This window comes from Oryx dammah, unplaced genomic scaffold (genome assembly GCF_014754425.2).
Source record: "Oryx dammah isolate SB20612 unplaced genomic scaffold, SCBI_Odam_1.1 HiC_scaffold_5, whole genome shotgun sequence".
NCBI lineage: Eukaryota > Metazoa > Chordata > Mammalia > Artiodactyla > Bovidae > Oryx > Oryx dammah.
This window is the reverse complement of record NW_024070189.1, coordinates 100,236,797-100,260,681: the sequence shown is the minus strand read 5'-3', so window position 1 is coordinate 100,260,681 and position 23,885 is coordinate 100,236,797. Positions and strand designations below refer to the sequence as shown.

Here is a 23,885-nt window from a genome sequence, read left to right as displayed (position 1 = left end):
AAAGGCTGTACTAGTTTGCATTCCCACCAACAGTGTAAGAGAGTTCCCTTTTCTCCACACCCTCTTCAGCATTTATTGTTTGTAGACTTTTTGATAGCAGCCACTCTGACCGGTGTGAGATGGTACCTCATTGTGGCTTTGATTTGCATTTCTCTGATAATGAGTGATGTTGAGCATCTTTTCATGTGTTTGTTACCCGTCTGTATGTCTTCTTTGGAGAAATGTCTGTTTAGTTCTTTGGCCCATTTTTTGATTGGGTCGTTTATTTTTCTGGAATTGAGCTGCAGGTGTTCCTTGTATATTTTTGAGATTAATTCTTTGTCAGTTGCTTTGTTTGCTATTATTTTCTCCATTCTGAAGGCTGTCTTTTCACCTTGCTCATAGTTTCCTTCGTTGTGCAGAAGCTTTTAATTTTAATGAGGTCCCATTTGTTTATTTTTGCTTTTATTTCCAATATTCTGGGAGGTGGGTCATAGAGGATCCTGCTGTGATTTAAGTCAGAGAGTGTTTTGCCTATGTTTTCCTCTAGGAGTTTTATAGTTTCTGGTCTTATGTTTAGATCTTTAATCCATTTTGAGTTTATTTTTGTGTATGGTGTTAGAAAGTGTTCTAGTTTCATTCTTTTACAAGTGGTTGACTGGTTTTACCAGCACCACTTGTTAGAGATTGTCTTTTTTCCATTGTATATTCTTGCCTCCTTTGTCAAAGATAAGGTGTCCATACGTGTGTGGATTTATCTTCAATGGTGAAAATGGCTTTTTATTTTGTTCCATTGATCTATATTTCTGTCTTTGTGCCAGTACCATACTGTCTTGATGACTGTGGCTTTGTAGTAGAGCCTGAAGTCAGGCAGGTTGATTCCTCCAGTTCCATTCTTCTTTCTCAAGATTGCTTTGGCTACTCAAGGTTTTTTGTATTTCCATACAAATTGTGAAATTGTTTGTTCTAATTCTCTGAAAAATACCATTGGTAGCTTGATAAGGATTGCATTGAATCTATAGATTACTTTGGGTAGTATACTCATTTTCACTATATTGATTCTTCTGATCCACGAACATAATATATTTCTCCATCTATCTGTGTCATCCTTGATTTCTTTCATCAGTGTTTTATAGTTTTCTATATATAGGTCTTTTCTTTCTTTAGATAGATTTAGTCTTAAGTATTTTATTCTTTTCATCACAATGGTGAATAGAATTGTTTCTTTAATTTCTCTGTTTTCTCATTGTTAGTGTATAGGAATGAAAGGGATTTCTGTATATTAATTTTATATCCTGTGACTTTATTATATTCATTGATTAGCTCTAGTAATTTTCTGTGGTGTCTTTAGGGTTTTCTATGTAGAGGATCATGTCATCTGCAAACAGTGAGAGTTTTACTTCTTCTTTTCCAATCTGGATTCCTTTTATTTCCTTTCTTTCTCTGATTGCTGTGGCTAAAACTTCCAAAACTGTGTTGAATAGTACTGGTGAGAGTGGGCACTCTTGTCTTTTTCCTGACTTTAGGAAAATGCTTTCAGTTTTTCACCATTGAAGATAATGTTTGCTGTGGGTTTATCATATATGGTTTTTATTATGTTGGGGCATGTTCCTTCTATGCCTGCTTTCTGGAGAGGTTTTTATCATAAATGGATGTTGAACTTTGTCAAAGGCTTTCTCTACATCTATTGAGATAATTATATGGTTTTTATCTTTCAATTTGTTAATGTGGTGTATCACATCGATTGATTTGTGAATGCTGAAGAATCCTTGCATCCCTGGGATAAAGCCCACTTGGTCATGATCTTTTTAATATGTTTTTGGATTCTGTTTGCTAGGATTTTGTTGAGGATTTTTGCATCTATGTTCATCAGTGATATTGGCCTGTAGTTTTCTTTTTTGTGGCATCTTTGTCTGGTTTTGGTATTAGGGTGATGTTGGTTTCATAGAATGAGTTTGGCAGCCCACCTTCCTCTGCAATTTTCTGGAAGAGTTTGAGTAGGATAGGTGTTAGCTCTTCTCTAAATTTTTGGTAGAATTCACCTGTGAAGCCATCTGGTCCTGGGCTTTTGTTTGTTGGAAGATTTTTGATTATAGTTTCGATTTCTGTGCTTGTGATGGGTCCATTAAGATTTTCTATTTCTTCCTTGTTCAGTTTTAGAAGGTTATACTTTTCTAAGAATTTGTCCATTTCTTCCAAGTTGTCCATTTTATTGGCATATAGTTGCTGATAGTAGTCTCACGATCCTTTGTATTTCTGTGTCATCTGTTGTGATTTCTCCATTTGCATTTCTTATTTTGTTGATTTGACTCTTCTCCCTTTTTTTTCTTGATGAGTCTTGCTAATGGTTTGTCTATTTTATTTATCTTCTCAAAGAACCAGCTTTTACTTTTGTTGATTTTTGCTATGGTCTCCTTTGTTTCTTTTTCATTTATTTCTGCCCTAATTTTTATGATTTCTTTCCTTGTACTGACCCTTGGGTTCTTAATTTCTTCTTTTTCTAGTTGCTTTAGGTGTAGAGTTAGGTTATTTATTTGATTTTTCTGTTGTTTCTTGAGGTAATCTTGTATTGCTATGAACCTTCCCCTTAGCACTGATTTTATTGAATCCCATAGGTTTTGGATTTTCCTTTTTTTCATTTTTATTTGTTTCTATGCATATTTTGAGTTCTTTTTTTATTTCTTCTGTGATTTGTTGGTTATTCAGAAGCGTGTTGTTTAGCCTCCATATGTTTTAATAGTTTTTTTTCCTGTACTTGACATCTAATCTTACTGCATTGTAATCAGAAAAGATGCTTGAAATGATTTCAATTTTTTTTAATTTACTAAGGCTAGATTTATGGCCCAGGATGTGATCTATCCTGGAGAATGTTCTATGTGCACTTGAGAAAAGGTGAAGTTTATTATTTTGGGGTGAAATGTCCTATAGATATCAGTTAGGTCTAACTAGTCCACTGTATCATTTAAAGTTTGTGTTTCCTTGCTAATTTTCTGTTTGGCTGATCTATCCATAGGAGTGAGTATTTTTTAAATTAAACTTTTATTTTGCATTATAGCTGATTATAACTATATAATTTTAGTTTGGATTATAGTTGATTAACAATATTGTAGCTTCAGGTGGACAGCAAAGGGATTCAGTCGTGCATGCATGCATACCACATGTATGCATTCTCCCCCAGACTCTCCTGTCATCCAGGCTTCCACATAACACTGAGCAGAGTTCCCTGAGCTATACAGTAGGTCCTTGTGGGTGATCCACTTTAAATATAACAATGTATACCTGTCTGTCCCAAATTCCCTAATGAACCTTCAGGTTGTTTCCATGTTTGCACTCATGTGAGTAGAGCTACTATGAAAATTCATGTAGGAATTTAAAACATATCGGTGGTTACCAGGGGCTGGGGATGGGAAGAAAGGGGAGTGACTACTAATGGGTATGGGGTTTCCTTTGTGGATGCTGAGAAAGTTCTGGAAATAGATTCAGATGGAAGTTCCACATCATGAATATATTTACTGCCACTGAATTAATTGTATATTATAAAATGGAGAAAATGGTAAATTTTGTTTTGTGCATTATACCACAATGCAATGAATGCCTTATCAAAGGGACTCATATCTTAGATCAAGTCTCAACAGGTTGAGAACAAAACTTTGGTGACTAAAGGCTGCATTCCCCAAATATCACCAGTTTCCAGAGTTTCTTAGCCTCCCTCCCTTGGAGTCACTTGTTTCTTTTTCTCACTTCTGGGTAAGCATTTGTTTACAGATCCCCAGGATTGTCCCATTCAGTCCTGATACTCTGAGATCCTAGATGGGGTAAATCAAAGCCAACAACTTGGGAACAAGAGCCTCCAAGAAGAGCCTGAATGGATGAGACCAAGATCCTGTAGGCCGTGCTCTCTCTAGCTCTCCAACATCCAATACAAGCTTTCTTAATATTTGGGGCAAAATCATTCTTTGCTGTTGGGGGTGGTGGCCATCCTGTGCACTGTGAGGTGCTTAGCAGCATCCCTTCTCTCTACCACCCAGATGCCAGTAGCCCCTGCTCAGTAGTGACAGCCAAAAATGTCTCCAGACATTGCAAATGTCCCCACGGTGGGGAGGGGGGTGGGGGGGGCAAAGTCACCCCCAGTTAAGAACCAATGATATACAGAGAACAGTTGTAATCCCTAAGCTGCTCATTTTTCCCAGATGTTGGTTCCTCTCCTTTTCCAACTGGCAAATACCTATTCATTTATTTTTTGTTGGGGGGAGGTGTATTTTTAGGATAAAGGGAAGGGATAGTTAGGGAGTCTGGAATCAGCATGTACACTGCTTTATTTAAAATGAATAACCAACAAGGACCTACTGTATAGCACAAGGAACTCTGCTGAATGTTATGTGCCAGGCTGGCTGGGAGAGGGATTTGGAGAAGAATGGAGACATATACATGTACGGCTGAGTCCCTTTGCTGTCCACCTGAAACTATCACAATATTGCTAATCAACTATATCCCAACACAAAATAAAAAGCTTAATTAAATTTTAATTGCTTTACAACAGTTGTGTTAGGCTCTGCTGTACAATAGCATGAATCAGCTATGAAAAGAAAAAGTGAAAGTGTTAGTCACTCAATCATGTCCAACTCTTTGTGACCCCATGCCCACCAGGTTCTTCTGTCTATGGAATTCTCCAGGCAAGAATGCTGGAGTGGGTAGCTATTCCCCTCTCCAGGGGACCTTCCTGACCCAAAGATTGAACCTGTGTCTCCCACATTGTGAGCAGATTCTTTATCATCTGAGCCACCAGGAAATCAGCTATATGTATACATATATCCTTTCCATCCTGAACCTCCCTCCAACTCCCACATCCCACTCCTCTAGGTCATCACAGAGCACCAAGTTGAGCTCCCTGTGCTATACAGCAGCTTTCCACTAGCTATCTGTTTTAAACATGGTACTGTATACTTGTCAATGCTACTCTACCTGTTCATTTTTAAGACTCCGTTTAAGTGTCATCTTCCCCACACAGCCTTCCTGGACATCGATTCGCAAAACAGATTTCGTCATTCATTCCTGTGTGCTTCTGAAACAACTCCTGGATGGGTCTCAAGTCCTTGCTTCTAACTTTTTTATGACTGTGGTTATAATGTGTCATCTTGGAGATGCAACTCTCTCTGGCACTGGGTCTGGGGTTCTTGATAAGAATAACTACCATTTACTGGATGTTGGCACCTGTACCCATGTGTTTCTTATGAAATCTTTACCCCAGTATTGTGAGGCACCAGGTATTGATCCCTGTTTTCCAGAAGTGGTGGCTGCATTCCACAGAGGACACATCACTTGTCAAAGGGACCATGGCTCTTGAGTAAGGGAGCCAGGATCTGACCTACATCTGAATGACCCCAAGTCTATCTTTTCCTAACTTCTCTATTACACTCACCACTTATTTCTGGCTGTTAATGAGTGTCAGAGCCACTTCCAAGGCAAGGGAACTGTTAGCTTCACCATACCAGACCATCCACACACTACCTCCTTATATTAATTCAGATGACAAGAGTCCATGGCTAGGAATAAATAGATAGGAACTATAAGAAGACAAGAGCTCACTATGCCCTGGGGAGGTGGTCCAAGTCTGCGTATATACATTTTGGGATGATGGGGATGCAGAACACAGCTGATATTGGTTTCTGTTCATTCTGGGAAAAGGCAAAACTATGGAGACAGTCAAAAGATTGGTTTTCAGTACTCAGGAGGAGAGAGAGATGAATAGGTGGAACTCTTTTTTAAGGTGGTGAAACAACTCCGTATCATACTATAGTGGTGGATACATAATATTGTACATTTCTCAAAACTCTTAAGATATACAGCACCAAGAGTGAATCCTAACATAAACTGTGGGCTTTACTTAATAATACTGTGCCAGTGTTGGTTCAGCAACTGTAACACATGTACCTTGCTTATGCATGATATTAATAATAGAGTTGAGCTCCTGTGCTACACAGCAAATTCCCACTGGCTATCTGTTTTACATATGGTAATGTATATATTTCCATGCTACTGTCTCAGTTTGTCCTATCCTCTCCCTCCCACACTACATCCACAAAACCTGCTCTCTCTCTGTCTGCATCTCCACTGCTGCCTTGAGAGTGGGCTGTGGTGGGAGATGGGAGAGAGGTTCAAGAGGGAGGGGACATATGCATAGCTGTGGCTGATTCATGTTGATGTATGGCAGAAACTAGCACAATGCTATAAAGCAATTATCTTCCAAAAATTTTTTTTTAATAATAGGGAAAGCTGTGTGCAGGAAGAGAAAGGGTTTGTGGAAATCCTCTATACTATCTGCTCAATGTTCTGTAAACTTAAAACTGCTCCAAGAAGTAAAGTCTCTTAATTTTCTAAAGTAAAAAGAAGCGTTAGAACCAAGATGGGTGTGAGTTCAGAATGGCAGAGAGGTGGACTGACGTCTCTTGTCATTGATCCACCAGGAGAACACTTAGGGGCTCCTCTGCAATTAAACTGAACAGCCCCAGAGAAGGAGTGTGACTGGGCTATGTGGCACTTATGTCCTCACAGAGGGACAAGTCCCCACCCAGAACTCAGAGGTCAAACCCACCTATGGACAAACCCTGTCCACACATACCACTGCAGCAGGGTTTTCCAACTTAGCATCAGAAACACTAGGGGCTGATCATTTTCCATGGTTGGGGGCTGCCCTGGGCATTAGAAGATATTGAGCAGCATCCCTGTCACTCTCTAGATGCCAGTAGCATCTCCAGCTGTGACAATCAGAGGCATCTCAGGCATTGCACAGGGTCCCCTGGGGAGGAGAACCGCCCCTGGTGGAGAACCACAGGCTAGGTCTGTGTTGCATCCAACTTGCCTTACCTGTCTGCCCCCATCCTGGCTCTCTCTGCTCACGAAGCTGTTTGTGTTCCCCTCTCTGCATCCTCTCCTTTCCATCTCAGTCACCTGCTGCCTCCCTTTATCTTCCCTATTTTCTTCCTTGACTCCTTACCATCATAGCACCTGTCCACCCTGGTGCATTCCAATATTAATACTTTATACCTTCAGGGGATGACTGCAGCCTCTCAATCCTAAATCTTCCTGTTTCTCTTCCCTGCCTCCTCACAATCATTTTACCAATGGTTTTTGGCTGATTCAGAGAGAAGACAGTTGGACAGCTGTTCTGGGTAAGATAGAGAGGTAGCTCTTCTCTTGGCACCTCAGTTTCCTCACTGGTCTGGCAAAGTAACCACCACATTACTCTGAAGCCAAGAAGTGGAGCCCTGACCTCTACATCTACCCATAGATTCAAATTAGACAAGGAGTTTTATAAATAGTGTGGCTTCTCCAAGCAGCTCCAGGTTCCCCAGTTCTCTCCTGGTCAACTGGAAGGGTTGGAAGATGACTCACCTGGGCTCCAAGCTCTGTATCTGGTTCTGCCTCACTCCAACTGAAGGTCCTGGTTTGGCGTTTCCCTGTAGATGAGGACCTTACAGGTGAGGGCTGCACTGCAAGGAGCCTGCCATGCTGATCATGCCAACCAGGTGGGGGCAGTTTACTGAGCCTCACCTCTATTATTTATGCTGCCTCTGCTCCTGCCTGCCACCATCTCCCTCTGTGGTCCCACTGACTCTCATCTGTCCTCTGGTACAGGGATGCTGGGACCCCTGGGGACTCCAGGAAGCATCAGGCAACCTCAGGGAGACTGTCCTCACGTTTCCTGTCTCCCTGCTGGTCAGGGTTGAGTCAATTATCTCAGGGCCTTGAGCAGAGTTTAATGCTCTGAAATTTGGGATTTAGGGCTCTGGCTGCTGACACTGGCAAGAGAGCAGCCATGCCATTGCTCATTGGGGCTGAGGAAGCTGCTTCATGTGCTTCTCTATTGTTTTTCTTCCCCATTCATATCATTAGCCTAATCAAATGTCCTTCAAAATTTTAAAATATATACAAAACTGTGATTCTTCTACTAAGTAATGGAGATGCTACAGATAAGTCTAAAAGTCATTCAGTGGCCAGCTGTGTGATCAGGATGATAGATTTGATGGGCATCCTTACAGACCTCTGTGTGCATGGGGCATGTGAACAAACACAAACCCATAAAATAAGAGTAGTATTGTGGGATTTCACTGTGTTGGGGGGAGGGGCTTTGTTTTATTTTTGAGGTGAAATTCATACAACTTTAACCACTTTAAAGTGAATAATTTGGTGACAGTTAGAATGTTTACAATGTTATTCAACCACCATGTCTATCTAGTTCTAGATTATTTTCATCACACCCCCCCAAAAGGAGAGGAGGATGAAGGAAGAAGAAGGAGAAGAAGAAGAGAAACAAGGAGGGGTGGGATAGGGAGGAGAAGGGGAAAGGGGAGGAAAACAGAGAAAGAGTGAGAGAGGAAAAGAGACATGGAAAAGAAGAGAAAGAAGATACGGAAGGGAAGGAGTCGGGGGTGGGGGACAGAGAAGAAAGAAAGAGTAAGGATGATAAAGGCAACAAGAGCATGAAGAATTTGGACATGTTAAGCTCAAGATGCCTCCTAGATAGCCACTTGAAGTTGTTGAGTAGGCAAGAGGATAGGGATAAATATAAGAAATTGAGGATCATCTGTGTACACAAGGTACATAAAGCTGTGATATCAGAGAGGATCCCCAGGGACAGAGGATGCTAATGAAGTCCAAGGATTAAATGAACTTAATGGCTGCCTGTGTTCCATATATGAATGAATCAAGATATGTTTAGCAGTTCTTTGTTAATGGATATACCTAATGTGACATATACATGTCATGGCTCTGAACATCTTATTATGTACACATATGTAGAATATGTCTATAAAATGTCCATTAATTAGATGGGAAAGTGAGAGGCAGGATCTAAGCCAGGTCATCCAGATCTTAAACACAGCTTCCCACACACTATTTCCCACTGCTTTGGATGGCAATGAGGTTTCACATGGTAAAAATTGTAAGCCAACAGTCTGCTTTATTTAGTGTTCTGGGGATTGCACTGGTCCAACCAAGAAATATATGTTAATTAACTGTATCTTCCAAGTGCCATGTTGATGCTGGGTATGATGGTGAGCAAAATGCACAAACTTCCTGACCTCAAGAAGCTGATAACCTAAAGAATTATAATAAGTTGCATCAGACATTGGGTGCCTGACTCAGTGTGGATACCCAATCACATTCCAGCATTTCTTTCCATTTGGATGTTAGTATTAATAAGATTAGAGGTCAAGTTGGCCTTTAATGAAGAAAATGAAAGAGCCTAGCTTGTATTCTCGGAGAAGGCAATGGCAACCCATTCCAGTGCTCTTGCCTGGAAAATCCCATGGACGGAGGAGCCTGGTAGGCTGCAGTCCATGGGGTCGCTGAGGGTCGGACACGACTGAGCGAATTCACTTTCACTTTTCACTTTCATGCATTGGAGAAGGAAATGGCAACCCACTCTAGTGTTCTTGCCTGGAGAATCCCAGGGACGGGGGAGCCTGGTGGGCTGCCATCTATGGGATTGCAGAGTCGGACACGACTGAAGCAACTTAGCAGCAGCAGCAGCTTGTATTCTTGTCCAGGTGCCAGGGGAAGGGAGCATATCAGCATCACTGTGAAAAGAGTTACTCAGGAATTTCTACAAGTTCAGACCTTTAAACTGCTGAATCTACAGAAATATTCCCTGTGTCCCAATGCACACTCCAATGTATAAAAGTGAAAGTGAGAATGCATGTACACCCGTGGTGGATTCATGTCAATGTATGGCAAAACCAATACAGAATTGTAAAGTAAAATAAAAAATAAATAAATTTAAATAAATAAATAAATAAATAAAGTCTGGTAAAAAAAAAAAGTGAAAGTGAAAGTGTCAGTCAGTCAGTCATGTCCGACTCTTTGTGACCCCATAGACTGTAGCCTGCCAGGCTCCTCTGTCCATGAAATTTTCCAGGCAAGAATACTGAAGTGGGTTGCCACACCCTTCTCCAGTGAATCATCCCAACCCAGGGATGGAACCCAGGCCTCCTGCATTGCAGGCAGATTCTTTCCTGTCTGAGCCACCAGGGTGCCCACTCCAGGGTATGGTTGGCTTCAATTGCCCACCTGTGATTTAAAAGGCTCTTAAGATGCTGGTACATTTGATCTGAAAATGGCCTGGTTCTCCTTGGATGGAGAAACAAAAAACCCACTGGAGGAAATTGGTGTGTGAAGCATTGGGTGGAGAGGCGTGGGGATAGAAAAGTCCTCCATTGGAAGTCTGACTCTACTGATGTGTGTGATCTTGGTGAGTCATGCAATAGTTTTGAGGCTCAGTTTTCCCCTCTGTCAAGTAGCTGGGAATTTATCTGCCCTGATGCCTCATTGCAAGGTGGTAATGAGATAATATATTTGAGGTGTAACATGAAGCATGCAGTATATTATACAAAAGAGGACATTCTGAGATCCTCAGTTACACTGAAATTTTCTCCACCTCTTCCCACTGCATGGTAACACAGGATGTTCTTACTGTTCAAGTTATAAAGATTGAATTCAACTTTAGGAAAATGAGGTATAGTGTACTATTCAATTTATACATGAACATAGTGATTTACATTTTCACTTTCATGTGCATTTACTTTCTTAAAACATTGGCTAATTTGACCATTACTTACATATTTTAATTGCATTTATTGTTGTACAAAACAGTATCATCATAAATGAGTATCTGTTAAAATACTATAAATTGCCATTTTTAATGTATCAATTCACACTCTGAAATGCTATAAATTTGTCAAGGGACATTTTTAAAATTGAGATAAAGTTGATACATAATAATGTGCAAGTTTAGAGTGTACATTGGGCATACATTTGTATACTGCAATATGATTACCACTGCAGTGTTAGCTAAAAAGCTCTGTCATGTCACATAATTATCACATTGTTTCTGGGGTGTGGGAACAATTAAGATCTAGTCTCTTAGCAACTTTGAAGTTGATAATACCTGATTATTGTCTATACTCACAATGCTGTATTTTGCCCCCTAGATCTTGTTGAACTTCTGATTGACTGGTTTCAAATTTGGACCCCTAAACAACATTGTCCAAATTCTTTCCCTCCTTAGCCCCTAAAAACCACCATTCAACTCTCTATTTTTGTGAACACCTTTTTACAATCCCTCTTGTAAGGGATGTCATACAGTATGATATGTCATTCTCTTAAATGCACATATTTTCAGCCAATTATAAGTACGGTGAAGTGTTGCTGTTGTTGTTCAGTCACTAAGTTGTGTCCAACTCTTTGCAACCCCATGGACTGTAGCCTCCTCTGTGTCCTCCACTGTCTCCTGAATCAACAGCCCTTCCAATGAATATTCAGGTTTGATTTCCTTTAGGATTGACTGGTTTGATCTCCTTGCCATTCAAGGGACTCTCAAGAGTCTTCTCCAGCACCACAGTTCAAAAGCATCAGTTCTTCAGCTCTCAGCCTTCTTTACAGCCCAACTCTCACATCCATACATGTCTACTGGAAAAACCAAAAGGTTGACTAGACAGACATTTGTTGACAAAGTGATGTCTTTGCTTTTTAATATGCTGTCTAGGTTTGTCATAGCTTTCATTCCAAGAAGCAAGCATCTTTTAATTTCATGGCTGTAGACACTGTCCTCAGTGATGTGGAGCCCAAGAAAATAAAATATGTCACTGTTTCCACTTTTTCCTCTCCTGTTTGCTAGAAACTGTGAAGTATGATCAACCTTAAATCCTCCCTCGTGTTCATGGGGGATCATTAAACCAGCATGGCCTTGGGATACATTTTCAGCCTGGGCTCTGCACTCGTTACTGTGCTCCTCCAAAGAGTTGCTCTCTGGCACAGGTGCCATGTCACCATCTAACACAACAGGTGATCTCTCATGGTGGGATTTCTTTCTTTGCATTAGCTACAGAGACTTCCCAGTCTCTCTGCACTTGCTCAAGATTCACACTTGAAATATGGAGATTTCCTTGACTTTTTTCTGAGTCTCCTTATTTCAATATGCACAAAGCTGAAATTTAGGGCTCTTTGATCTGGCTTAGTCTTCTGTAGCCTCACAAAAGTTGGGTTGTAAATACGTGTTGCTGCCCAAAGGAGCAAAGCAAATCAAAACTACAATAAGGTACCACCTTACACTGCTCAGACTGGCCCTGATTAAAAAGTCAACAAATAACAACTACTGGATAGGGAATGGAAAAAAGGGAACCCTCCTACATTGCTGGTTGGAATGTAAGCTGGTAGAGCCACTATGGAGGACAGTATGGAGGTTCCTCAAAAAACTGGAGTTGCCATATGACCCAGTATAAAGAGCTCATAATTCAATGACAAAAAGCTAATAATCTAATTCACAAATGGGTAATAACTTCAAAGTGAAGTCGCTCAGTCATGTCTGACCGTTTGTGACCCCATGGATTGTGGCCTATCAGGCTCCTCCATCCTTGGGATTTTCCAGGCAAGAGTGCTGGAGTGGATTGCCATTTCCTTCTCCCAGTCCATAGGCTATCTTTTTGTTTTATTGATGGTTTCTTTGCAGTACAAAAGCTTATAAGTTTGATTGGGTCCCATTTGTTTACTTTTGCTTTTATTTCTATTGTCTTGGGAGACTGAATGGTACAAATTATGTCACAGAATATTTTGTCCATGGAATTTTATGGTGTCATGTCTTAAATTTTGAGTGTATTTTAGTATGAGAGTGTGTCCTTAACTTCATTGATTTACATATGGATGTCAGCTTTCCCAACGCTGAAGAGACTGTCTTTTCTCCATTACATGTTCTTGCCTCCTTTGCTGAAGATTGACTATAGGTATGTGGATTTTATTTCTGGGCTCTCTGTTCTGTTCCATTGATCCATATATCTGTTTTGTTCTGGTACCATGCTGTTTTGATTACTGTAGCTTTGTAGTTGGAGAAGGCAATGATACCCCACTCCAGTACTCTTGCCTGGAAAATCCCATGGACAGAGGAGCCTGGTGGGCTGCCATCTATGGGGTTGCATAGAGTCGGACATGACTGAAGCGACTTAGCGGCAGCAGCAGCAGCCCAAAGGAGGGTGGAGGCTTCAACTTTTCCATTTCTTTATATCATATGTGTTTATGTTGATGGGAGTAATTAGACCACCCTGGTTTCTGGTAGGCGAACAGATTCCAAATGTTTAATATTTATTTATTTAACTTAATTGGGTTTTAGTTGTGACATAAGTGACCTTTGCTGCACCCTGCAGGATCTTTTGTTGCAGTGCACAGACTCTGTAGCGTGACACACGGTCTCCAGAGCACACAAGCTCAGTAGGTATGGGGTGCAGGTTTAGTTGCTCCAAAGCATGTGGAATCTTTGTTCCCTGACCAGGGATCGAACTCATGTCCCTGCATTGCAAGGTGGATTCTTAACCTCTGCACCACCAGGGAAATCCTTCAGATTCCAGGTTTAATGCTCCCTGACAAAGGGTCTTGCAACAGATAGGACTCAGTGAAGCCAAATATCTCTGTGCTATCATCTCGTCCATCTTCCCACCCTAATTCTGTTTAACCATTGTGGATACATTTGCATGTTGCCTACAAGGTTTCTCAAAAGTCTTAAAGCATTAGACAAACATGTACTATTACATGTTTGCAGGGTGCCATTTCTACTGTTAGCATCTGATCAGCCAGTTTAGCTATTCCCAAGGGATTCCTCCCACATAATCACTTTTTTTTTTTTTCTGGGTAGAGTTTGTCAAGGAAGGTCTTCAACGGCTTCCTTCAGCTCCTTGTTCCTGAGACTGAAAATGATAGGGTTGAGGAAGAGAGTGAAGACCACATAGGTGATGCTCACCAGCGTGTCTCCTTCCAGAGACTGGGGACCCTTGTGCTTGAGGTAGATGACAGAGGCAAAGCCGTAGTGCACGACCACCAGGGTGAGGTGGAGAGCAGGTCGGCCAACATGCGTGGGATGGTGGCAAAGATGTAGAGGACCTTGAAAATGGAGAGGGCACACAGAAAGAAGTACATGAGGGTGTGGAGGCTGGGGTCCCTCCAGATGGTGGCCATGATTAGCAGGTTTCCCAGCAGTGTGAACAGGTACATCAGCAGGTACAGCAGGAAGGAAGTGGGCAGGAGATGCTGAAGGAAGTTCGAGAAGCCAGTGAGGATGAATTCAGTCGCTGATGAGAAACTGGCTCCCTGCATGGAAGCTGTGCCTGAAGTGAGGTGAGATATAGAGAGGTCAGCTACTGGATGGAAGGAGGTCATCAGTTTTCATCATTCCTAGCCCTGCCCAAGCAGTGCTCCTGATAAATGACATATAGATTTGGTTGTCTTCCTACTCTGTGCCTCCTATGATTTAATCCTCTCATCAGTATAATGAGAGATGTCCTGCTTTTATCAACTCATTTTGTGTAACTTGAGAATGCTCATTGATAACATTGTGGTGCAGAGAAGCCAAGCATCTTGTTCAAGGTGAAGCTGTCAAAATGGCAGCAGAGTTAAGACTTGAACCCATTGCTGACTCTCCCCAAAGACAATACACTTTCATCCCAAGTTGCCTCCAAAAAATGAAAGTGTTTCTTTACTGGAGCTTCCAGGCATTGGTGCTCTGACCTCCTGCTCCCTCTGATAAATTCTGTCCTTCCCTGGCAACAACTGATCTTTTTACTCTCTCCATAGTTTTGCCTTTTCCAAAATCTAATGTGAGTTTTCTTATTCTTTATTTTTATATGTTTTGCTGAGCTGGATCTTTGTTGCTGTACGTGAGCTTTCTCTAGTGGCAGCGAGTGGGGACTACTCTCTAGTTGAGGTGCACAGGGCTTCGCATTGCAATGGCTTCTCATGTCATGGAGCACAGGCACTAGGGCTCAGTAGTTGTGGCTCACGGGCCCTAGAGCATGGGCTCAGTAGTTGTGGCACACAGGCTTAGTTGTCCCATGGCATGTGCAGTCAGCCAGGACCAGGGATTGAACCGGTGTCCCCTACACTGCAAGGCAGATTCTTAACCACTGGACCACCAGAGAAGCCCTGTCATGTGGTTTGTATTATACATTGTGTGGCCTAATCTTTAGATGTCCTTCTTTCACTTAATAATGTGCATGTAAGTTTCCTCAATGCCTTTTCATGGCTTGATAACTCAATTTTTTGGCACTGAATAATATACTGTTGTCTGGATGTATCCCATTTTATTTATCCACTTATCTATTCAAGGACATCTTGGTTCTTTCAGGTCTTGGCAATTGTGGATAAAGCTACTATTAATATCTGCAGGGTTTTGTGTGAACCTGTTTTCAACTCTCTTGGGTGAAATGCCAAGGAGTGTGATTGTTGTTCTTGTTGTTCAGTTGCTAAGTCATGTCCGAATCTTTATGACCCTATGGACTATAGCATGCTAGGCTCCTCTCCTCCACTGTCTCCTGGAGTTTGCTCAAACTCATGTCCATTGAGTCACTGATGCTAACCATCTCATCCTCTGCTGTCCTCTTTGCCTTTTGCTTTCAATCTTTCCCAGCATCAGGGTCTTTTCCCATGAGTTGGCTCTTCACTGACTATGATTACTAGATTATATAGTAACAGTATGCTTAGTTTTGTAATACACCGCCAAACTGTCCTCTAAAGTGGCCATACCATTTTGCACTATCAGAAGTGAATGAGAGTTCCTGTGGTTCCACATCCTTGCCAGCATTCGGTTTGTCAATATTCTGTATTTTGTTGTTCAGTCACTCAATTGTATCTGACTCTTTGTGACCATATGGACTACAGCACACCAGGATTCCCTGTCCTTCACTATCTCCTGAAGCTTGCTCAAACTCATGTCCATTGAGTCAGTGATGCCATCCAACCATCTTGTCTTCTGTCATCCCCTTCTCCTCCTGCCTTCAATCTTTCCCAGCATCAGCGTCCTTTCTAATGAGTCAGCTCTTTGATTCAGGTGGCCAAATTATTGGACCCTCAGCTTCAGCATCAGTCCTTCCAATGAATATTCAGGGTTGATTTCCTTTAGGACTGACTGGTTTGATCTCCTTACACTTCAAGAGACTCTCAAGAGTCTTCTCCAACATCACAATTCTGGATTTTAGCCATTGTAATAGACACATTGTGATAAAATTTATTTTTAAGGGCTAACTAGTTCTACCAATACAATTTAATGAATAGCCTGCTGATTTGCATATAAGTTTATTATACATGGGTCTGTTCCATGACTGTTACTATGTTCCACTGTTTTATATTTTTATTCCTGTACAATATAATGTTGTTTTTAAAAAAATTATTTTAGAAAAATATTCTGCTGAAAGCCTGTTGACCTAGTGTATTTGACTAAGAGTTCCAGACTCTTAGTAGGCCTCATGGCTATTGAGTTGGGCATATTCCTGACAATTTAAGTGACATGCACCCTAAAGGACCAATATGTTTTTCTTTCTCCATCAGATTTTATTTAGGACCCTCAGAGATAAAATTTTCTTAAAAGGGATACATTAGAAGTATTTGAATCACGGCTTTTCCCCCCTATTTGCAATGTTTTTAATATTATACATTTCACAAGATTATGAGAAATTTTGCAGACTTGGGACTTGGAGATCCTGGTTAGTAAAGTGCCTGTTACAAATAATGGAACAGTTAATGGTGCTCATTATTTTTAACCAAGCAGTGGGTACCACAGGAAATGACAGGGACACAGAAATCAGTAAAACATGGCCTTAGACTTGGAAAGTTCAAAGTCTGATGGAGAAGACAGACATGTATGCAAAGAGCTGTCGCCACGTGCAGTGGTGTTACGGGAGCCTTAGACTCAGCTTGGGTGAGTTAGAAGAGCCCTGACAGAGGTGCCAGAATCTGATTTGAGTTCTGAAGAAAGAGGGAATATGCAACCACCCTTAATACTCTCCCAGGCTACTGCAGCTGTTTCCTGAATGGCGACCCTGCTTTTACCACTGCCTCCTTACAATCCATGCTTCACACAACAGCCAAAGTGAGTCCTTAAAAACATGTGAATAAAACACATGACTAATGAGAACCTGCTGTATAGCACAAAGAACTCTACTCAATGTTCTGTGGTGACCTAAATCGGAAGGAAATTCCAAAAAGGAGTGGATGTAGGTATGCACATAGGTGATTCACCTTGCTGTACAGCAAAAACTACCACAATATTGTAGAGCAACTATGCTCCAATAAAAATAAAAATTATTTTAGTTTTCTAAATTAGTGTTAGTGGTAGTAAAATATTTAGAGCATGTTATTTATGTTACATTATAATAATAGTAGTTATATTAGAAGTAGTTTATAATGACTAAAAGGTCAGTTTTGGAAGTGACTGGAAAAGGTCAATTTTTATTCCAATCCCAAAGCGAGGCGATGCCAAAGAATGCTCAAACTACCACACAATTCCACTCATTTCACATGCTGGAAAGGTAATTCTCAAAATTCTTCAAGCTAGGCTTCAACAGTAGGTGACCTGAGGAATTCCAGATGTTCAGGCTGGATTTAAAAAAGGCAGAGGAATCAGAGATCAATTTGCCAACATCTGCTGGATCATAGAAAAAGCAAGAGAATTTCAAAAAAAATCTACTTCTGTTTCATTGACTATGCCAAAGCCTTTGACTGTGTGGACCACAACAAAATGGAAATTTCTTAAAGAGATGGGAGTACCAGACCACCTTATCTGCCTCCTGAGAAATCCGCATGCAGGTCAAGAAGCAACAGTTAGAACCAGACATGGAACAACAGACTGGTTCCAAATTACAAAAAGAGTATGTCAAGGCTGTATATTGTCACCCTGCTTATTTAATTTATATATAGAGTACATCATGCGAAATGCCAGGCTGGATGAGCATAAGCTGGAATCAAGATTGCTGGGAGAAATATCAGCAACTTCAGATATGCAGATGACACCACCTTTATGGCAGAAAGCAAAGGAAAACTAAAGAGCCTCTTGATGAAAGAGGAAAGTGAAAAAGTTGGCTTAACACTCAACATTCAAAAAACTAAGATCATGGCATCTGGTCCCATCACTTCATGGCAAATAGATGGGGAAACAATGGAAACAGTGAGAAACTTAATTTTCTTGAGCTCCAAAATCACTGCAGATGGTGACTGCAGCCAGCCATGAAATTAAAAGATGCTTGCTCCTTGGAAGAAAAGCTAAGACCAACCTAGGTAGCATATTAAAAAGCAGAGATTACTTTGCCAACAAAGGTTCATATAGTCAAAGCTATGGTTTTTCCAGTAGTCATGTGTGAATGTAAGAGTTGGACTGTAAAGAAGGCTGAGTGCTGAAGAACTGATGCTTTTGAACTGTGGTGTTGGAGAAGACTCTTGAGAGTCCCTTGGACTGCAAAGAGATCAAATCAGTCAATCCTAAAGGAAATCAATCATTAATATTCATTGGAAGAAATGATGCTGAAACTGAAGCTCCAGTACTTTGGCCACCTGATATGAAGAGTCGACTCATTAGAAAAGACCCTGATGCTGGGAAAGATTGAGGGCAGGAAGTGAAGGGGACAACAGAGGACAAGATGGTTGGATGGCATCACCGACTCAATGGACATGAGTTTGAGCAAGCTCCAGGAGATAGTGAAGGACAGGGAAGCCTGGTGTGCTGCAGTCCATGTGGTCGCAAAGAGTCAGATACGACCGAGCAACTAAACAACAACAAATAATGATTAAGACTTAGTCAGTACTTACACTTCCCCTGGTAGTCTTCTAAGATTATAAAAACAGGAATATGTATGAGTCATTAATTTTCACAATAACTCTATGAGCTAGGTATTTTCTTCATCCCTATTTCACAAATTTAAGAAACAGAGACAAGACAAGTTTAAATAACTTGACCAAGATAATCAGGCAAGGAGTGGATTTTTTCTGTTTTTAAAATAATGTTTATGTCTCCTTTCTTTTTTTAATTTATGTTTATTGAGATAACATGGGTTTATAGCATTGTATAAGTTTCATGTGTGCAACATTATATTTCTGCTTCTGTGTAAAAAAATAGTACTTAAACGAAAAATAAAGCTTTTTCTTCTACCTTAAAAAAAATAGAAAACCACCCTGAGTTCTAACACTGGGAGACATTAGTTTTTTTTTCAAAATTAGTTGAGTCTAAAAAGCATCCTCATAGAGGCTTAGCAAAGGGGTTCCCAGTGAAAAGTTTCCGGAGGGCCCCCTTCAGATCTCGGTTCCTCAGGCTGTAGATGAAGGGGTTCAGCGTGGGGGTGACCATGGTGTACATCACTGTGGCTGCCATGTCCCGCTGGGTGGTGTGTGTGGATGCAGGGTTGAAGTAGACCCCGATGATAGTCCCATAGAAGAGACAGACAACACAAAGTGGAGAATGCTTTCCACTTCCCCCGGACTGAGGGCACTTTCACACAGCCACAGCAATAGATGTGTAAGAGATCATGATGCACACAAAAGGGATGAGAACCACTGGACCCCCAAGGACCAGCACCAGCATCTCATTGACTTGGGTGTCAGAGCAGGAGAGCTTGATCAAGGCACTGATATCACAGAAGAAGTGTGGGATCCTATTGGTGCAAAAGGACAAGTGGGACATCAGGAGAGTGTGGACCACGGAGATGAGGTTGGCTGAGATCCAGGGTATCACCACCAGCAAAGTACACCAAAGGACACTCATGATTGTCATGTAGTGCAATGGGCTGCAGATGGCCAGGTAGCGATCGTAAGCCATGGCTGAGAGAAGCATGCTGTCGGCTGCCCCAAAGGCGATGAAGAAATACATCTGGGCCAGGCAAGCTGAGAAGGAGATGGTGGTGAGCCCACACAGATGATTCTCCAGCATCTTGGGGATGGTGGTGGAGGTAAAGCAGATGTCAAGAAGAGACAAGTTGCTGAGGAATAAATACATGGGGCTGTGGAAGTGAGGGTTCAAGATGATGGCCAGGATGGTGAGAAGATTCCCCAGGCACCCACTCAAATACAAAATGAAGGACAGGCTGAAGAGCACCTGCCTCTGCAGGGGCTGCTGGGAGAGGCCGAGGAGGATGAATTCAGAGACTTGGGTCTGATTGTCCATGTCCAGGCAGTTCTAAAGCCAGAAACAGGGCATCAACAGTAGGTGTGTTCCTGGAGTGAAAACAGATGACCTCATTTCTTTTTCACACTCATCTTTCAAGATACTTCTCACTTAACCTCTCTGAGCCTCTGTTTCCTCACCTGTTACATGGAATTGATAATTCTAACCTCTTAGGATCACTATACAGATTAAATGAGAAGAATATATATTAGGAGTTTAAATCCATACACAATATGTAAACTATTTTATTAGTGGGAACTCACAGTGATGCTATCAAAACAGTGACGCGTTAATTAGCTTGAATGTCACTATTATTCCACACTGTATACACACACTAAAATATCAAGCTGTATACCTTAATTAAACACATTTTTATCTGCCAGTTATTCCTCAATAAGGATAGACAAATAAGAAATAAAAGCAAAATAAATAGTCTAACTATTTCAAGGATTTGACTTTATAAATAAAAACAAGTAATAAAAAAGTGATTCAGGATCAACTCTGAAGCCAAACAGACTGGGTTTAAAGCTCAGTTTTACCATTTACTAGCTGTGTGATATTAGGCAAGCTACTTAACCTCTCTGTGCCTTAGTTTTCTCATCTGTAAAATGAGGATAATAATAGTACTTGCTCCATAGAGTTGTTGTGAAAATGTGATTCGTTAGCATGTAAAATGCTGAACCTTATGTATTTTTCTGAGAGTTAACATCTTTCAGTGGTTGAGAGCAAGGACCCTTTGCTGCTGTTTCTGCTGCTGCTGCTGCTAAGTCGCTTCAGCCATGTCCGACTCTGTGCGACCCCATAGAACGCAGCCCACCAGGCTCCCCCATCCCTGGGATTCTCCAGGCGAGAGCCCTTTGGAGGGGTAGAAATTGCTCTCAGTTAAAGATTACTGATTTAGGTTAGACACACCTGAAGTGTCTCCTCTCTAAAGCACCTGCACAAATGGACTAACCTTGAGCAAGAGAGTTGACATTTATTCCAGGCACTCCACTTTGAACCTAGCTGCTTATCACATGTGTCGTCTTAGTCGCTAAGTCATCTCCAACTCTACGATCCCATAGACTGTAACCCACCTGTCTCCTCTGTCCAAAGAATTCTCCAGACAAGACTACTGGAGTGGGTTGCCATTTCCTTCTCCAGGGAATCTTCCCAATTCAGGGATCAGCCTGTGTCTCCTGCATTGCAGGTGGATTCTCTACTGTCTAAGCCATCAGGGAAGCCCATCCTTCTATTTATTTAATCCTCAACAACACCATGCGCAGGCAGCTGAGGCTTCAAACCTAACTTCTGCATCACAATAACACTACCCACCCATGGGGCTGTGATGACAAGCACCCTAAATCCTTGTGGATGAAACTGATCAGAATCTTCCCAGCCTCTGAGGGGAAGTTTCAGATGGGGAGTCCTTCCCTGAAACCAGCCATGCTACAGCTTGTCTTCTGGATTCACTTACAATCAATGACTATTCTATGTGCTAAGTCACTTCAGTAATGTCTCACTCTTTGCAACCCAGTGGATTGCAGCCCACCAGCTCCTCCGCCCATGGCATTCTCCAGGCAAGAATACTAGAGTGCATTGCTATGTCCTCTTCAAGGGGATTTTCCCAACCCAGTAATCAAACCCACGTCTCTTATGTCTCCTGTATTGGCAGGTGGGTTCTTTACCACTAGTACCACCTGGAAAGCCCTAATGATTACTGTACCTCTGTCGGATTCCAGGACCTCTCAGCCCCCAGGTGTCGTGTTTCCAGGAATTTGGGGCTGCTGCAGCCTCAACTTTGTCTTGCAGCTGTGAAGGAAGAGCACGCTTTCTCAGGGAGCACTCAGCAGAACCACACCAACAGGTTTATAACTGGCTCTTTGTCCTCTGGGCATGATCCCCCAAGAACCTTGTTAGATCGAATACAATTAGCTTATCTTCCTTAGTGGTGCTTTTGAATCTAGCACCCTGTGGGGATAAGTTTTTATTCCAGAGAACATTGCCTTTCTTCAGACCTGTCTTTCTTGGTTAACAGAGGGATAGCATGGTACTCAATATTTCCCATGAAGGAGCTCTTAAATATGTTATTCCCTGGTGCTCAGTGGTAAAAAAAAAATCTGCCTTCCAGTGCAGGAGACATGGGTTCCACCCCTAGTCCAGGAAGATCCCATATGCCACAGAGCAATTAAGCCCATGCGTCCTGACTACTGAAGCCCATGCTCACAAGAGAAGCCACCACAATGAGAAGCTCATGCAGCAACAAAAATCCAGTACAGCCAAAAATAAATAAATAACAACAAAAGAATTAGAGAGTAATTTTAAGTGGAATTTTAAAAGTTTTAAAAATGTTATTCTGAAAAAATAATTACAATGTATTAAGTATTTTTTATGTGATTGGAGTTGTGCTAAACATGCCACATCCTATGATTCTTACAAAAGCCCAATGAGAAAAGCAATTATGTTTTATGAATTTCACCTCACTACAAAAAGAAAGATGTTCAGCTTCTATCATGGTTTAAGAAATTACAACAAAAAGAACAAAATATAACTTTTGGCCTGGAGAAATACACAGTGTGGACAACATTCAGTGTTGGCAAGTATATGAGGAACTGAGCATGCTCACATGCTGCTAGAGGGAGTGTAAATTGCTACAACCCTCTGGGGAGGGCAATTGATGGGTGGAGTTTGACTTGTTGAACATTCATCTATATGGGTTGTTTCTAAATGTTGCCTTTTGGCTAGTAAAAATAGTGTTGTTGTGAACATGCATGTATATGTATTTGTTTGAATCTCTGATTTCAGTCTTTGGAAGTATAATCTAGAAGTGGTTACTGGGTCATACGCTAACTCTATGCTTAAGTTTTGAGGGAACCACCAAACCACATCACTAAACAATTTGACATTCCCACGAGCTATGTACAAGGAGAAGCTCTCTCTAATCCTCACCGACATTTGTTCTCTCTGCTCCCCTCCTCGTTTTTGTTTTTTTTTTTTTATAGCCATCTTGGTGTATGTGAAGTGGTGTGTCATTGTGATTTTGATTTGTACTTCCCTAGTGATTAACGATGCTGAGCATCGCTTCATGCACTTCTAAGCCATTAATATACCTCCTGTGGAGAAATGTTCATTTAAGACTTTGCTCAATTTTTAAGTTGGATTTTAGGTCTTCTTGTCTTCTCATAAGAGCCCTTGACATATCCTAGAGCAAATAAATATTTTTAAAATAAGTGTCCCCTCTTGCTGGGCATCTTCCCAGGCAAACCCAACAACAGGACAAGTCAAGAGGGTTGTGTCTCACAGCCAGGAAAGGAGAGGGTGGGATGAATTGAGAGAGAAGCATTGAAACATATACATTTTTGTTGTTCAATTGCTCGGTCTTGTCCGACTTCTTACGACCCACCCCATGGACTGCAACACAGCAGGTTTCCCTGTCTTTCACTATCTCCCAGAGTTTGCTCAAACTCATGTCCATCAAGTCAGTGATGGTATCTAACCATCTCATCCTCTGCCATCCCCTTCTCCTTTTTCCTTCAGTCTTTCCCCAGCATCAGGGTCTTTTCTAATGAATCAGGTCTTCACATCATGTGGTCAAAGTATTGGAGCTTCAGTTTCAGCAACAGTTCTTTCAATGAATATTCAGGGTTGATTTCCTTTAGAACTGACTGGTTTGCTCTCTTTGCTGTCCAAGGGACTCTCAAGAATCTTCTTCAGCACCACAGTTCAAAAATATCAATTTTTCAGCACTCAGCCTTCTTTATTGTCCAACTCTCACATCTGTACATGACTACTGGAAAAAATAAAGCAGAAATAGATGTTTTTTTCTAGAACTCTCTTGCTTTTTCAATGATCCAATGGATGTTGGCAATTCGATCTCTGGTTCCTCTGCCTTTTCTGAACTCAGCCTGAACATCTGGAAATTCAGCGTTCATGTATTGCTAAAGCTTGGCTTGGAGAATTTTGA

General features: G+C 41.4%; 1 pseudogene; it reads right to left on the bottom strand.

The window, feature by feature from the left end:
* Positions 1-19,021: 19,021 nt before the first annotated feature.
* LOC120864168 lies at positions 19,022-19,942 on the bottom strand (annotated as a pseudogene).
* Between the last annotated feature and the right edge of the window lie 3,943 nt (positions 19,943-23,885).